The sequence below is a fragment of the Podarcis filfolensis genome (assembly GCF_964270895.1).
Source record: "Podarcis filfolensis genome assembly, chromosome: 8".
NCBI classification, from domain to species: domain Eukaryota; kingdom Metazoa; phylum Chordata; class Lepidosauria; order Squamata; family Lacertidae; genus Podarcis; species Podarcis filfolensis.
In genome coordinates, this window is record NC_139611.1 from 34795725 (window position 1) to 34814101 (window position 18377).

The following is an 18377-nucleotide window of genomic DNA, read 5'->3' on the forward strand; positions in this document are numbered from 1 at the left end:
GCGCTCACCTTGCTTTCAAGCCAAGGGAGTCGGCGTTTGTCCACAGACAGCTTTCCGGGTCATGTGGCCAGCATGACTAAACTGCTTCTGGTGCAACAGGACACCATGATGGAAACCACAACGCATGGAAACACTGTTTACCTTCATGTCACAGCAGTACCTATTTATCTACTTGCACTGGCATGCTTGGGAACTACTCGATTAGCAGGAGCTGGGACAGAGAACGGGAGCTCACCCAGTCGCAGGGATTCGAACAACCAACCATCTGATCGGCAAGCCTAAGAGGTTCAGTGGTTTAGACCACAGTGCCACCCACATTCCAACTACTGCAATTTACCAGGGACAGCCCTTGTTTTATGGGGGGTGCTGGGTGCAAGTTCCAGTGGCAGAAAGAGCCAAGAAGCCACACCCCTACAAGAAACTCCCAGTTCATGAGGAAACCTGTGGCTATAACCCAGAGTGGTTTAACAAGCAATCCTTTCTTCACAGGGAACTTGGGGAATTGTAGCTCTGGGAGGGGAAATAGGGGGTATCCAACCACACCTAGAGTGGGCCACAGGTAACCCATCATTGGTACATCCTCTCCAACATTGCCACCAGCTGATGCTCCTCCTCCTCCTCACTACTACCACAGATTTGCTTGGGAGGCAGCGAGGAAGCAGGCAATGAAATGGACTGCTCCTCCTGCTCACCACCACCATTGTCTGGGTCAAAGCAAGAGGTGGGGGGCACTAGTGAAGGGGGGAACAGGATTAGTGGGAGATCTTGTCAGTGGGCTCCCTGTGGGAGCATGGGTCCTCGGCAGGTACCCAAGCATTCTGACTTTTGACGCTAGCCCTGCTTGACTATGTGCTCCCTACAGATTTTTGCTGTTTCTTTCTTATGGGGAAAATAGAGAGTCTATTGCTTATTATGCATGTGGAACTGTGTGTATGTGTAAGGATTTTGGCAATAACATTTGCTGGTTTTATGCTGCCCAGGTGCACTTGCATTTTCCAGCATGCCAGAGCATCCCTGCTTTTTTAAAAAAGAAGTATAGCATTTCATAGCCCATAAGATCTACTCCTCCATTGCTGCAAAATTAATTGTAATTACAAAGACTGATGGGTTTGCTATTTGTTATTCTTACTTTTTGGAAATTCTGAAATGAATGTTTTTCCCTCCACTGTAACTGATCATTTTAATTTCCCCAGCTTTGTCTGTAATAAAAATTGACGTTAAAGGATGCCTGAGGCAGTGTAATGAGAAAATGAAATTAGTTTTTCAGTTGGCTGATCAAAAGCATTTTATGCGTGATAATAAACAGTTTATTTTACTCTTTTTTGCTTATGACATAATAAATGACAAAATGTTTTCCTGAAATACATGTTATCCATTTTTTTTTTTTGCCAAAGAAATAAAGAAATGATATGCTGCATTTTGGGGGCTCAATATCTTTCAGTATGAAAAAGAGACCTTTAGGGGGCCAAAAATATTCCTCTGAATGTATCCTGTTGGTGCTTGTTTGCAGTCTCACACTGCCCTCACTTCAATGTAATTCTACCAAGAAAAATTGTTTCCTTTTCCAGGCTGGTGGTATGATCCCAGCCAATCAGGGACCAGGCAGCCAGCATCATGACATCATTCTATCATGTAGCCAATCATTGTTGGTCATTAAGTGCCAACATAGCCATCTCATTGCCCTTATCTTGGATGGTGGATGGACAAAGGAACACTGCTCTCGTTGCCAAGGCAACTGGGTTGACACATTCTTTCCACACTAACCTGATAATTTCACTGCCCACTTCCACAGCACAGGAAGTCAGAGAGCTCAGCAAGCAGTGAAGCTACATCCTGCTTTTACCCTCATCTCCCTCCACTAGTCAGAATGAGAAGAATATAAAGATTACATGTGCACTCAGTGATGACACAACACAGGAACTGTGAAGGCACCTGACTACTAGGAACTGCAGTGATACCACGGTTTCATAAATATTTTCAATTACATTCCAATAATAGTCTCATTATAACAATGTCAATTTATAATACAATTATTAATGCCAATCATTCAAATACCAAATTATATAATTTAATTAAAGTGTGCTAGATTTGATGGCTTTCTGGTTTTCTTTATTTTTGCGCTCCAAAATCTTATTAGTTTCAATTACAGTCCAGTCATAGTAATAATCCCTTATACAACAGATGCAATATTAGTAACTTCTATTTGTGTTGACACATTAAATGATTTATAAAACTTCAAGTGAGGGACTCTAACAATATCATTGTTCTTTCCTGTATGTAGCAATTATTCTGTCTGTGATGTTTCTTGCTGTCCTTGTAAGATGGTATGTTTTTCTTTCCCCTGATTGTTTCTGTTATCCATCATGCCTTGGGTGGAGCTGATATCCCGTTGTTATTCGACAAGTTTCTCCATTGCTCTGCCCTGTGCTTTTGCACCAAGAACTTTAACAACAGATGCAAAAGTTGCTCTGTCCCAGTAAATAAAATGTCACCATTTTTTCACCTCAGCCTGGAAAGCAGAGCAATCTGTTGAACTATAGATGACTCAATAAAAACCCTTATCAGTTCCTTGGCAGCTCACAGACTCCTTTCATCCTTCCAGCTGAAGATATATGGCCAATTATCCTTCCAATTAAATTAAATTCCAAGCCCTCTTAGCATTATTCAGTTTACTTTGTAGATAATAAAGAATGGGGAAGAGTCAGCTCTAAGTTTCCATCGTAAACCTTTCACAAAATAGAGCTTACCTCCCGTTTCCTCTTTTTTACACATGCAAAGTTCCGTTTGACATTATAATCCATGTTTTTTATCCAATTTCTTCCATCCTCACTTGTACAAATATAATTTGAACTAACATTCAGGGGAGGGTTGCCGAATCATAAGTGTAGAGAGGAAAACTTTAAATAAACAAAGCATAGGCTCCCCTCCCCTCACATTCTTTTGCACCAAAATAATGAAGTCTTATCTCAAATTCAAACCTCAAAGTCCCTGCAGTTGGTTTGTTCCACAGTTTGTGATCTCGTCTCTTCCAGCACACACCTGTACTTTAGTCCAATTAAGCTCTAATTAACAGGATAACCTCTGTTTCTTAATGGTGGTATAGGAGGGTTTTCGTCAGGTGAAGTGCTCCATCCTGGAGTGAGATTCAGGTACTGAGACAGACTGTGAGTGAAGCCCATTCCCCCCTGTCCCTGGGGGGAATTTGCAAGAATGATTTACCCTCTATCATCCTTGTTTTTTCATCACCTACTCTCTCCTGCTCTCCATTAAGGCAAACCGGAACCGGAAGCAGTGATATCATGGTTTCTTTTTCTGCTCAACCTTTTGTGCATCTCCTAAAAGGCAGAAAGAAAGGGAGTGATTTTTAAGAGGGCAAAAGTGTTCATAGAGTCATCATTTTACTTACTTACTTACATTATATTTCTGAATTGCCTTTCATCCGATAGGATCCCAGAATGGGATAAAAACATAAAAATTAAAACCAAACAACACAAATAAATGTAAAAACACCTTAAAACACAGCAACAATCATAGTACCAATTCAACACTGGACATTGTGATGCACCTAAACTGACATTCTTTCAGTAACTGCTAGCACATTTTTTTAGCTAGTTTCTAATGGTAATCTGTAATAACCTAATCTTTACCCCATTGGTGTCCATAGTGCTGGGATACAAGGGAATGCAAAAATGGTTGTCTCTATTCCATTTGCAAGTGTTTTGCTTCTATGGAACTGTACTTTTCAAATATTGTAAGTTACTCTAAGTAGCATTTTTCGCTACAATGGTGGAATATAAATATAAATACTCTTATCAGTCAGTCAGTCAGTCAGTCAGACAAAGACAGGATTGCATCCTGGCCTTCCTGCCTTAGTTAGGTTTCATAATATATTTTGCATCCAGCTTCAATCATTTATTTTTCTCAGTGAAAAAGTACATCAGGTAGGATTGTATAGAAGGTGGGTTTGGGATAATTGTCTGCATCAATGGAACTATGATCCCTGCACTGGAAACCAAATCTGCCAAGTTACCGAGGCCTCTTTACTATGAATCATTAGCCAATGCAGTGAATAAGGCCGGTTATATAATCCATCTCTTTCAATTTACTTCATTAAACAATAGACTAATTAGATCCCATCATTCTAAAAATACTTCCCAAGAGTGTCTAATTCTGCATGTAATGAACTCTGTCTCTCTAATGTCTTGTAGCGTCTTAAACTACATCATTACTTGAACTGTACTCAGCCTTAAAGGAAGCATTGTGTTGGTGTTGCTGCTGCTTTGCCATTGATACCAAGGTGGCAGTCAGACATGGGGATTATTGTGTCAATTTTCCTGCTTACAATGTTAGCGCTTCTGTCCTGGTTTCTAACATTCCTTTTACATTGCATTACCTGTTGCATTGGGGATGCGGGTGGCGCTGTGGTCTAAACCACCGAGCCTTGGGCTTGCCGATCAGAAGGTCAGCGGTTCAAATCCCCGTGACTGGGTGAGCTCCCGTTGTTTGGTCCCAGCTCCTGCCCACCTAGCAGTTCGAAAGCACGAAGTGCAAGTAGATAAATAGGTACCGCTCCGGCGGGAAGGTAAACGGCGTTTCCGTGCGCTGCTCTGGTTTGCCAGAAGCGGCTTAGTCATGCTGGCCACATGACCCGGAAGCTGTACGCCGGCTCCCTCAACCAATAAAGCGAGATGAGCGCTGCAACCCCAGAGTTGGTCACGACTGGACCTAATGGTCAGGGGTCCCTTTACCCTTTTTACCTGTTGCATTATGGAACTTTGGCTGTTTGATCAATGTACTGCCATGTTTGGCTAAATTTAATTCAACCCAGTGGGCAGGGTGTGACACAACAATGGATTCCATTGGACATTCCGCTCCCCTTTATTCACATGTGTGCATCTGTCCCCCTCATAATTTACCTGTGAAAATAGTGGAAAAGAACTGCATGCCAGGATACCACCCCAAGTTTCATCCATGTAAACTGTGAGAAAATTATAGTGCAAAACTCCAGTGATTTTCCACTTTAACAGGTGTGCAAAAGAATTATTTCTGGAAGAAATAACATGGAAATGAGCACTAAACTTCTACTAGAAGCTGCAAGATTTCTAGATGTAGCTTGTGAAGGATGCTGACACTAACAACAACAACAACAACAACAACAACGCTTTTATTATTTATATGTCGCCCATCTGACTGGGTTGCCCCAGTCCCTCTGGGCGGCTCCCAACAAAATATTAAAAACACACTAAAGCATCAGCCATTAAAACACAAAACATTGGAATCAACAGGTAAGAAAATGTAGGGGAAATGGGACAAAGTGCTGTCTGAACGCAGCCTTACACACATGTGCTATGGATGTGACCTCTTGGCATTCTATGCTTCCATGGTTCAGCAGAGCTCCAGATACAATATAATAGGGATATGGTGCTCCTAGACCTCCCTATGCATTAGAAAGCTGACGTCCCCCTGGGAACTAATCCAGATTGCCCCTCAACCTCATCAAGCCTATATGATGTCAGAACCTTCATTGCTCAGACATGGTCTCCAGTTCCTGGATATAATGGCTCCAGTGGGCACCAGGAAACTGTAATTCAACCTGGAAGTAATATGGCATTGAATAGCAGCAGTAGCAACAGCAACAGCAGCAACATAAGAAGAGCCTGCTGGATCAGGGCTGTGACCCATCTAGTCCAGCATCCTGTTCACACAGCTGCTAACCAGATGCCTACAGGAAGTCCACAAGCAGGACCTGAGCACAAGAGACCTCTCCCCTCCCGTGATTTCCAGCAATTGATATTCAGAAGCATTACTGCCTCTGACCATGGAGGAAGAATATATACACTAGGGATAGTACATAGACTCATAGAATTGTAGAGTTGGAAGGGACCCCAAGGGTCATCTATTCCAACTCCCTGTAATGCAGGAATCTCAGCTAGACAATGCATGACAAGCTGCCACCCAGCCTCTGAAGGAGGCCAATGAAGGAGAGTAGTAGTAATCATTATAGTGGTAGTTGTTGTTTAGTCGTTTAGTCATGTCCGACTCTTCGTGGCCCCATGGACCAGAGCACGCCAGGCACTCCTGTATTCCGCTGCCTCCCGCAGTTTGGTCAAACTCATGTTGGTAGCTTCGAGAACACTGTCCAACCATCTCGTCCTCTGTCGTCCCCTTCTCCTTGTGCCCTCCATCTTTCCCAACATCAGGGTCTTTTCCAGGGAGTGTTCTTTTCTCATGAGGTGGCCAAAGTATTGGAGCCTCAGCTTCACAATTTGTCCTTCCAATGAGCACTCATGTAGTAGTAGTAGTGATAAAAAAAAATTTGAAAAATTCATTGCTATACTCCCCAGTCTTTTCAAGGCACTTCTGTTCCTTTTCTTCTCTGCTTTTGTTTCTTTGACTCTCATTTTCCTTCCTTATATGTACAAATTAATTTGACTAGCTTCATATCCTCACTAACTGCCAGCTAACTTTAGGGCTTAATGGTCATTCAAACCATGTAAATCAGTCTTTGTGTCAAATCCGTGCAGGAGGGTGGGGGTCAAAGGTGCTTGTGAGAACATGACCTCTGCCCTGTGGGAAAGATAAAACGATTTAAAGCTACCAAATGAAACAAATACTAAAAGTCAGAGCGGGTGTTTAAATGGAATTATGAAATGACAAGAAATTGCAACTTTTTGAATAAATACCGACTTACCATTGGTCAGGATGTAAGGGGGGAAAGCTGGTAACTGAGGGGTGGTTTACCTGTAAGAAAGCTTAGATTTCTCAGATTGCACATTAAAGACAGAATTATTTTAAATTGAGAGCTTAGGAGCTTTAAAAAAAAAATCCAAGAAATTTAACTCATGCTGTTTAATTTGAGTTGGCAGAGCAAGAGTTGTTAATATTTGTCTTTCTTAACTTAGTGACTAAAATCATTAATTTTTCAATCATCTGACTATTAAATATGCAAGATATAAACCACAGTCAATTAAATGATAGCTAAGGTACTGTAGCTGACTTGATTAAATTGGTTTGTTATGAAGATTATATACACAATGCCCAAAGAATAAGGTTTGGTGCGTGCTTTGAGAAAGTTAAGCAGGATTTCCCCCACCTGAATACTTTTAAGACTCGTCTCTCTCCCCACATCCCAGTCCTAAATGCCTTCCTCTGTGAGAAATCAGCTATAACATCTGCCAACTGGGCATATCGTCTAACAAGAGAGGCTCTGTAAAATAGGCCCTAACCCACATCTGCAATGACAAATGTTACCATTATTCTGATCCAGGGTTTTTATTTAATTTAAAAAAACGTCTTATAGATATTTTCCAGTTTAAGGAATTTCTTTAATGGATCCTGGTTGCAATGTGATCTTTTTGGGCTCAGAAATGGAAGATGCTACAGCACTTTAATCTCTCAGTGTAGTACAAGGGATGCTGACTAGAAGGAACGTTCCTAAATTTTGGATATTGTAGATTTGTCCTGGTCTGGTGCATGTCATGTCTTTCGTTTCGTAGCTGTGTGATTTGTGCTCATACTGTATTGTGATGGCCATTGGCTATAAACAATAAAATTTACTGGTATCATTCACTGGTACAATATTATGTAGACTCTGGCTATTGCAGAGAAAATAACTCACAACTTACATGTTTCTAAGGGTCAAGAAGACCCAGAATATTTCTCCACTATTTGGTGAGATGTCATTTCTTTTGAGTCAAAATTCAGATGTAGAAAACACTCTCCCCCCAGGCACATTTCCCACAATGCCAATACAGTTTCACCCAATTTTTTTTACAAATAAATATAAAACCTATGATTCAGAAGGGTGGAAAGAAAAACAATTATACTACCTGAAAGATTTTTACAAAAATGGAAGGCTGTTTACCATTAATAAGATACAAACCCATTTGGGAGATCCTCAAATACTGTGACTATTAGGACATCAACTAAGGTCATTTCTAACAAATTCTGAGATTAAAACTAAGGACAATTAACGTCATACAAAAAAAGAATAGTAGAAGAAAAAGTAGCATTAAAAGGATTAATATCATTCATGTATAAATCAACTATAGAGGCATATTGGCATATTTCCCTCCCCAGAATAATATGAGAGAATGGTGGGAATCAAATTGAGATTTAGAAATTGAGGATGAGGCATGGAATGGACTGTGGATAACAGCCTCATAAATCTATTTCGACAATGACAAGAGAAAAGCCCTCAAAATTGCACATGCTGGTATTTAAAACCTAGACATCTAGCTTATATAAAACCCAACTGCTCTCCTATGTGTTGGAGAGGGTGTCCCACTATTGGGACATACAGACATATGTGGTGGGAGTGTTCAAAAATAGAAAAATTCTGGGAAAATGTCTTTGCAGAGATATCTTTGATTACAAGACAAACAGTTCCTATGTCCCCAGGACTGGCATTGCTTAATTTGCCCATAGCCAGAACATGGGAAAACATTGCAAATGTTGACCATGGATAAGTGGTATGAAGAAGTCTGGCAGACAGCTTTGTTGGAAAAGCTAACATGGAAACTGATGGTAGTAAGAGGCCAAAAGAAAAATGATAACTTCCATGCAATATGGGGTGATTTTATTGAACACACAGGTAGTGAGGCACATGGGGGAGTAGTGTTTGGGGTGGGTAACATAGTTTGGAATACTTGAAGTATACATTTTAACCTTTCAAAATGTTGCAGATATAATATATTCCTTCCTTTTAGTGAAATTGGAGCACATGATGTGCTATTTTATGGTTTTTAAGATTATGAGAATGTTTGAAATACATGCTGTGGCAAATAAACTATTTTTAAAATAATAAAAAAACACATCCTTCTCCCACAAAATGGCTGCCTTAGTGCATCTCTCCTTGTTTAGTCCACTTTGATCTATGGCCCTGCCCATCATTGGCACATGGCCCTTGGCAGGTTGCCCAGAAGTGAGCTATTGCTCACTTGGTCTTTAGGAACAGCCCTTTGCGGCCACCTTAGCTCTCTAGGAGAGGTGCTTTCTGTGCCTCTCTGTCCTAGAAATGACTCCCCCCTTTTCTTGTGTTTTAGTGCATCCTCAAGTATATCACACATGGTTTTTGTTTGTTTATTTGTTTGTTTCATCTCCGTCAGACTTTCTAGCACAGATAAAGTAAAACTCCATTAAGTTGGCACTGGCTGGTCTAATTTCTGCATGCTTTGATAGCTTTCCTCGTGTAGGTTTCAAAACATTTTATGGTTAAACTTAAAAGGCTTGGAAGGGAGTCATTTTGGCAAATTTCTGCCACAAGCTGTTACCTTCTCCTGTTACTTTTTCCAGGTGCAGTTGAACTAATACACATGTTTTCCCACCTTACACTGTTCTTGTAGTGTTCATTTTATCATCAGTGGCAACAGTTTTGGGAGACAATCTTTTGAGGTTAGTTGTAGTTACTGTGGCTACTGCTAATACTACTAAGAAAGCACAGTCAAATCCAGGTAGGGATGTACGGAGGCAGTGATTTCGGTTCCCACCTGAAGTCATTGCAATCCGGTGCTGTTTCCATTCCACTGCAGTTTTCTTTCCATCAAATTCTACATCATTTATCTCACTGTCCTCTGTTTAACAGAACTTATGCAACTGACAGAAGGATTTACCCAACTTAAATTCATTTCAATCAAAACAAAGTAAAAATATGAGGCATTAACTACATATTGGTTGTGGATTTTTTTTTTTAAAAAGGACAACAACGTGAATGAATACCAATTATATTTGCTTGCATTTATTCTGTTCTTGCTCACAGATGAAAATGTGAACTGCAGCAATTTCTGCTTCCTTTCCTGTTTTTGTCAGAATTCATTGGCATCTCTCCTTTGAGGACTGCACTTACTACTTACTCTTTACTGCAGGCCATCGATTTCAGGGCTGCAGTCGGCACGCCGTATTGTTCCTCACCACTTTGCATAAGGAAATCAAGTTGGCATGCATGGTTCTCTTCCTCCCCATTTTATCTTCATCACAACCCAGGCAGGCAGGCTAGGATGAGAGGAAGTGACTGGCTCAGGTCTCCCATGTTTTGGTCTGGAACTCTGACTCCTGCCCCACACTGACTCTCTCTGCAGTAGATGCAATCAGGCGCACAGCTCGGAAAACAGTCCGTTACTGCCCTGTTCTTCAGATGCAGGGGGAACTTGAAGACCACAATTAGGCCTGCTTGCATTTGTGTGCCAAGACCCTGAGACCAACCAATTCCCTTGGGAGTGAATAACCAGACAAGACAACAGCATATTGGTTCATGGGTTCAAAAAAGGCCACAATTTTATTGGTTACCGACGTGAAGGTTTGACATAGGGACTGGGTGAAGCAAGCACTATTCCACTCCAACCCGTCTTCTGGAAGTGTCTCTAAGGGCAAACCACATCCCTGTTGGAGGAGTGGTATGGCCCTAGCCCCCATCTGGGTGTCTGACAGAAGCCACTCCTCCCAGATCCTTTTAACAGGATAACCTTTACCAAGGAGAGGCAGATAGAAGCTACAACCACCCCTCCGGCCAAGACCTAGGCTTATTCAATGCTTAACTACTTTAGAGGGTTGTGATGATTGAGTATGACGATAATTAGGTGAAAACCATATGGCCACTGACAATTTGCCAAGTGGGGAAATTCCTGCCCACCCCTGAATATGGCGGCTGACGTGGTCCATAGCAAGGTCATAGCATAAAGAGAAATCATAATTAAGGGAGGGTAGGATATCTGGCAAAAAGGCAGAGAGAAGTGGAGTGTAAGAAGAGCCTCCTGGATCAGGCCAATGGCCCATCCAGCCCAGCATCCTGTTCTCACAGTGGCTGACCAAATACCTGCAAGCAGGATTCGAACACAAGAGCTCTCTCCCCTTCTGTTCTTTCCAGGAAATGGTATTCAGAAGCATTTGGAAACACTGGAGGCAGAGCAGAGCCATCCTAGCTAATAGCCATTGATAGCCTTATCTTCCATTTGTTTCATCCTCTTTTAAAGCCATCTAGGTTTGGTGGCCATCATTGCCTCCTGTGAGAGTGAGTTCCATAGTTTAACTATGCACTGCATGGAGAAGAAGAAGAAGAAGAAGAAGAAGAAGAAGAAGAAGAAGAAGAAGAAGAAGAAGGAGAGTAGTAGTAGTAGTAGTAGTAGTAGTAGTAGTAGTAGTTTGGATTTGATATCCCACTTTATCACTACCCTAAGGAGTCTCAAAGCGGCTAACAATCTCCTTTCCCTTCCTCCCCCACAACACACACTCTGTGAGGTGAGTGAGGCTTCAGAGAAGTGTGACTAGCCCAAGGTCACCCAGCAGCTGCATGTGGAGGAGCTGAGACACGAACCCGGTTCCCCAGATTATGAGACTACCGCTCTTAACCACTACACCATACTGGAGAAGGACTCTCTTCATTATATTTTACAAATCTCAGTCTTGTGCCCCTTTGTCCCCGGTCATGTGTGTGCAATGGTTAAAACAAAAAACTTCATAAACGGGTGAGCATCAAGATCCAGGTTTGCCCAGCCCTCCTCCAAAACACCCCACTGCCATGCCCCTAGCCTCTCCAGGATGAACACAACACATATTTCAATATGAAGCATAACAAATTAAGCATAGTTAATTAAAACGTCCAGGCATAAAAAATAACCTAAGGTTACTTAAACATTGTTTCAGTCTCAAGTAATATATACACCCAGGTAATGCTTATAATTAAAGCTATAATTTATCTTCAGATGGAAGCTGCTTTAATAGTAGCAGTAATATAATGCCACATCCAGAAATGCAATAATAGATTTGTTTAGCAGTGACATTATAAACAAATGCTGCACTCTATTTGTTCTAAGTTATGATACAGATTCTTTACTCATACATCTGACGGCCTTTAAACCATTTCAAATGAACTACATTAATGTAATCTGATGCTGATGCTGCACATAACGTTTCAGTTTGAATTATCCCGAATCCATGATCCATTTTATTATTCACAAAGCACTTCACACACATTTATGATAATGGCAAACTTCGCCGTGTTGTTTAAATCCCATTTCAGCTGGGATCTTTTTTTCTCTTTTTTTAGTATTATTATTATTTTACCTTTCTATATAAAAAATACATTTCTGGTAGTAAAATACAAATAAAGAATAGTCAGTGCTCAGTAAGCCCTTTAACAAAGCAAACAATTCAGGCTTTTTTATGACATTAGCAAATAACAGAGAAGATTTGACATTTACAGTTGATGAAATTTTATGTTATAACAGAGATGAACGAAACAGAATGAAAATCACACATGATAAAACCTGACTGTGAAATTCAGAAGGGTCTGAAGTCTGATCTTTAGTTCTGGAGATTTATGATATTTTACTACTGCCTTTGTTTTTGGGAGTGGGAGGGGAGGGGGGGGTCTTTCATTAAGGAAGCCTTGCAAATATTTCTAGAGGGCAGAAATGAATGTAAGTTCTACTCAGAGTAGACCCACTAAGATTAAAGGGCCCAACTTGTTGTTACAGTTGATTACCCTAAGATCCCAGGGCAGGTTACAATTGAAAATCCAATATTATAAATACTTTAAAAGCCAATTTACAGACCCTCCAAGTGTCCCTATTTTCCAGGGATGTCTCTGATTTAGAGAAGACATCCCAGATTCTGATTTGATCCTGGAATGCCCCACTTTTTCTTAGGACATCCCTATTTTCATTGGAGAAATGTTGGAGGGTATTGAGTTATCCGATCACAAAGTCGTCTGTAGGCAATCCTGTATAGGGAAGTTTTAAAAAAATGTTTTGTTTTGTTTTTATATATGTTGGATGCTGCCCATAATGGCTAGGGCAACCCAGTAAGATGTGTGGGGTATAAATAGTAAAATTATCATTATGGAATGGGACGTCCCTATTTTCATGGGAGAAATGTTGGAGGGCATGAACTTAACCATTACAGAAATAAGATGGGTCCTAAAAATATACATCTCTAGTGTTAAAAGCCAGGGCAAAGGCATGTTTATTCATGTATTTATTGCATTTCTATCCCACCTTTTTCTCCAAGGAACTCAAGGTGGTTCCCCTCCCCCCTTCGACTAATCCCCACAACCACCCTTTGAGGTAGGCTTTGGCTGAGAGGCAGTTGCTGGCCCCAGGTCACTCAGTGAGCTTCATAGCTGAGTGGAGATTCAATTGATAATATCCCAGGTCCTAATCCAACACTAGCTGCTACACCACACTGGCTCTCCTTGTGTTTTAGAAGATCACCTGTAATAGCCTGTGGTTCAATACATCTACATCTATAATGTTCACTGGTTTGGGCCAGATCCGATGTGAGGAGCCTGTCTTTATCTTTGTATGCTTCCTATATGATTTATAACCCCACAGGTTCAGGGTTTTATGTTGTGTTCTGTTTCATTGATTACGCAAAAGCATTTGACTGTGTAGACCACAGCAAACTATGGCAAGTTCTTAAAGAAATGGAAGTGCCTGATCACCTCATCTGTCTCCTGAGAAATCTCTATGTGGGACAAGAAGCTACAGTTAGAACTGGATATGGAACAACTGATTGGTTCAAAATTGGGAAAGGAGTACGACAAGGCTGTATATTGTCTCCCTGCTTATTTAACTTATATGCAGAATTCATCATGCGAAAGGCTGGGCTGGATGAATCCCAAACTGGAATTAAGATTGCCGGAAGAAATATCAACAACCTCAGATATGCAGATGACACAACTTTGGTGGCAGAAAGTGAGGAGGAATTAAAGAACCTTTTAATGAAGGTGAAAGAGGAGAGTGCAAAATATGGTCTGAAGCTCAACATCAAAAAAAACGAAGATCATGGCCACTGGTCCCATCACCTCCTGGCAAATAGAAGTGGAGGAAATGGAGGCAGTGAGAGATTTTACTTTCTTGGGTTCCATGATCACTGCAGATGGTGACAGCAGTCACAAAATTAATAGACGCCTCTTCTTGGGAGAAAAGCAATGACAAACCTAGACAACAACTTAAAATGCAGAGACATCACCTTGCTGATAAAGGTCCATATAGTTATAGCTATGGTTTTCCCAGTAGTGATGTATGGAAGTGAGAGCTGGACCATAAAGAAGGCTGATCGCTGAAGAATTGATGCTTTTGTATTATGGTGCTGGAGGAGACTCTTGAGAAGATCAAACCTATCCATTCTTAAGGAAATCAGCCCTGAGTGCTCACTGGAAGGACAGATCCTGAAGCTGAGGCTCCAATACTTGGGACACCTCTTGAGAAGAGAAGACTCCCTGGAAAAGACCCTGATGTTGGGAAAGATTGAGGGCACAAGGCGAAGGGGATGACAGAGGATGAGATGGTTGGACAGTGTTCTTGAAGCTACCAACATGAGTTTGACCAAACTGTGGGAGGCAGTGGAAGACAGGAGTGCCTGGCGTGCTCTGGTCCATGGGGTCACAAAGAGTCGGACACGACTAAACAACAAGGGGCCCATGGGCCTAGATGAGGAACCCCAATTCTGATCTTCTTCTCCATCTCTTGTAATGCTACACAGGGCCATCCACTGATTATGAATATTGGAAGATAAACTAATGAAAGAGAAAATTAGTGTCAATATTCACAGCATGGAAACAACTGCTATTGTGTTATTCCTAGGAATAGCAAGAAACCCTTTGGGTCCAAATATATGATCACATACACAGAAAATCCTCTCCAAAGGTCAGTGTTCCTACTGAGCTTATCTCTAAAGATAAATAGAGCATCTTTACTAAAAAGAAGTTAGACTAAAGACTACAGCAGAAGCAGTCTCTAAAAATCCATTGTGCTTCCAGGCAAAACAACGCAACTCTTTGGAGTTGCGCAGTGGCATTTTTCATGGTGATTGCAGCAAGATTTTCTGTGTTGTGTGCAATCTGTCTAAAATCGATGTCCATGAAAAAAAGGCACAAAAAAGATGGGCTTGTTTTACAGGCCTGTCCTATATAGACATTTACACTGTGCTCTTGAGCATCGTTGCATAGGATTGCAGCTGCATTCATGACCTGATGTAATGCTAAACCATTACAAGATGTACTGGGAGCTGTGCTGTCTTCCAGGGAGTGTTCGAAACTCCCATTGTGCTAGGAGCATTTTGCGACAGGGAATAGGCGTGAGAAGTTTTTGAGCTCTGGGTGCAGTACTGTGCCTAAGATTTCAGATTAAAACTGCAGGGGAACTTTTCCTGCTTCCCTACTTCCAGCTACTCTGAAGACCAGAGAAGAGACCCTCTTAAGAATATTAGGGGGGTGGGAAGGACTAGACCATGTGAAAAATGAACATATTTTACCTGCAGTTCATTCATTTTCAGCTTTGTATTCTTGTTACAGCGTGCCTAGACATTCTGTTGTTGTGCCCATAACCTAGGTTTAAGGTGCCATTTAGCTCCTAGCTTTCATATCTCAGTTTCTAACACTGCTTCCAGGTGCAAAGATTCAAGCCCACTGACCATTTCCCCTTCCTTCTGATCCATGTGGGCACAAAGGATACTGCCAGACATACCCTTCAAAGTATTGCAAGGGACTATGAGACTCTTAAAAGAGGTCTGTCTGCATGAAAATTCATAAGCATTTTGAGCAAATTTCTTCTAATATACACATATTTATATTCAATTTTAGTCTAATATAAACATTTTTACAAAGCAGTTTCTCCTAATATAATGCACCTTTCTGTATGTTATTTTCACTAATATATGCATTCATAGGCAATAGTTAATATATCCATTTATATATACATTGCTTGGCTAGAAACTGCACTGAAAAAAACTGGAAGACTGTGAATTTCAAAGGCTAGCTGAGTTTTGGTTTGTATATTCAATTCAGTTCACCTTTCAATATGAACCAAATTTAACTTCTCCCCCACCCAGAGCTGACAGACAGCAATTACCTCCAGGATTTCACAGCTGAATGGGAATTTGAACCCAGCTCTTCCAGCAGAGGTTAAGCAGGCCTCCTCACTTTTGACTTCCTGGCCTTTTCCCTGCTAACAGGCCTTTACAGCTGTTTAATTTTTCCCTTGATTAGCCAGTCACCTTAATGATTATCTGTATTTTTATCTGTGCCTTTTGTTTTAACATTGTAAACCACCCAAATATTTTATGATATGGCATAAAAATTGTCTTTGTTTTGTTTGTTTGAAAATAAACAATCCAAACCAGAAGTGCACTTTTGCAAACTCCTTCTTGCAGCTGTGCTGGAGGATGGGTGACAGAGACCATGTGAGCTTGGGGAGGAGCTAGGCTCATTCTCGTAACACTAAACTATGGTTTGGTGTTACAGTCAAACCCTGGTGCTGTCAGGAGCAGGTCAGCAATAAATCATTTGGTGTCAGAGAAGTTAACTCTTCAAGGAATCAAGGTTGACTCAGGAGGCCAGGCCTAGTAAGCACAGCACCTTGTCCTGGTAGATCTTGCCCCTATGAGGCAATTGTGGGGAATGAAGATCCCTGCCTTCCCAAAGTATCCCCTGCCCCAATTCCTTCCCAAGCAATCTGAGGCTCCATTGTTGTGCCTGTCTTTGCTCCTTACTCTTCATACCTCTTCTGATTCTGGGAGATCAGCGGGGAGAGGAGCTGGCTTCTTCACCAGCCTGCCTCATCTCTGCCTCTTGGCCCTTCTCCTCTCCTCGCCTCTGCCTCTGCTTCTTGACTTCTCTCTGCTATAGCTTCTTCCTGCTCACTAAACACTGTTACTTCATCAGCTTCCAACACCTCCTCCTCCCAGGCTTCTCCCTCTGACCACTCATTGTCGTCCCACCACCAATCCCCGGGCTCTGAGCCTTCTTCCCTTAGGGGTTCTCACTACACCGCTGGATCCAGCCTGTCCATGACATCAGCCCTTTAAAATGCTTCTCAAGGAACAACAGGCAACCAGTGAAACTACTGTGTGCTCCCAAGAGAAACTAGTGTGCGTGTGTATAAGAATTGATATTAAAAGCCCTCAGAAGATAAAATGAAAAACGAGGGAAGAAGGAAACATTTCCACTCGTTTTATTGTGGTTTCTTCCCATCCTGAACCTCCTTAGATATTCACTCAACCTCAGTCACATTGTATGATACCCTTGTAGATTTCTAGGAAATGTTTTTCTTCAGAGTGAAAGGGTTGTTAAAGAGGAAGGGAAAACAGAAGCGACAAAGAAGACGGTGATGGAGACGAAAACGGCACAGCCAGCTACAGCCCCGTCATCCGTGATGCAGCTTGATAGCACCTGAAGCTGATAGTCATGAAGACCAAATACAATCTAACCAAATTGCCCTGAGCTACTGCCACTAGAGAAATCTCCTTCTTTTCTTCACTGGCAACCTTCTCTTTTGAGTATAGCTATTAAGGCAGAGCTGGGAGGGGGGGGGGGGAACGGTGTTTCATTTCAGAGCTTTCAGTCTGAGAAAGGCTGTTTAATATTTATATAAAGCTCATGTGTAGCTTATGCACCTGTCAACATGCTAAATTATATGATCGTGATTGCAAAATGAGCTATTTATCAGATGAAAGGGTGTGTTGGGGAGGGGGAGAGCGAGCGAGAAAGAGACAGAAGATGTTGCTTCTGAAAGCTAGGGCCAGATCCAGAATTGATGGGAATTTTGTCAAGTTGAAGACAATGTCCTCCGGGATGAGGGGATGTCTAAGAATCCCATCCCATAAGAGTATTTTGCAAAGTTTAATGTAAGAACGCAAGAAGAGCCTACTGGATCAGGCCAATGGCCTACCTAGTCCAGCATCCTGTTCTCACCGTTGATGCCTGTGGGAAACTTGCAAGCAGGAGCCGAGCACAAGAACGCTCTCCCTTATTCAGAAGCATTGCTGCCTCCAACTGTGGAGGCAGAATATAGCCATCATGGCTAGTAGCCATCAAGAACCCTCTTTAAAGCCATCTAAGTTAAGGCCATCATTGCTTACTTAGGAACATAAGGACAGGATGACAGGTATCTGCACTATACTGAGCCAGACCAATGATTCATCTAGCTCAGTATTGTCAACATTGGAACCCTTTGCTCCAATTGGGGTGGAAGCACTTCTAGAATAGATCTAGAACCCACCGATGGCAGGCTTTCACCTTGCTGTGAACTTGAACATATATGGTAGGCCTAGCACAGCCTGATAACATTCCTGCATGCTTTATATGGGCCAAGGATTTCAGTGCAGCATAGTAGTGCTATCCTCACCACCACACTGCGACTTCTGAGGTGGGGGCAAGTCTAGTGTGGAGAAGTTTCCCAAGCCACCTTAGACCTTCCTTCACATGCCTCATGCTTGATCTCAAGAGGCTGGGAGTTCCAAAGCGTAGGTGCCTGCCACATTACAAATGTGCTTTAGTACAAATTTCTCCTAATGTGCACAGATTTGCATGCAATTTTGTCTTATATACACAATTTTACAAAGAGTTTCCTCAAATATAATGCATTTTTTTGCATGCTATATTC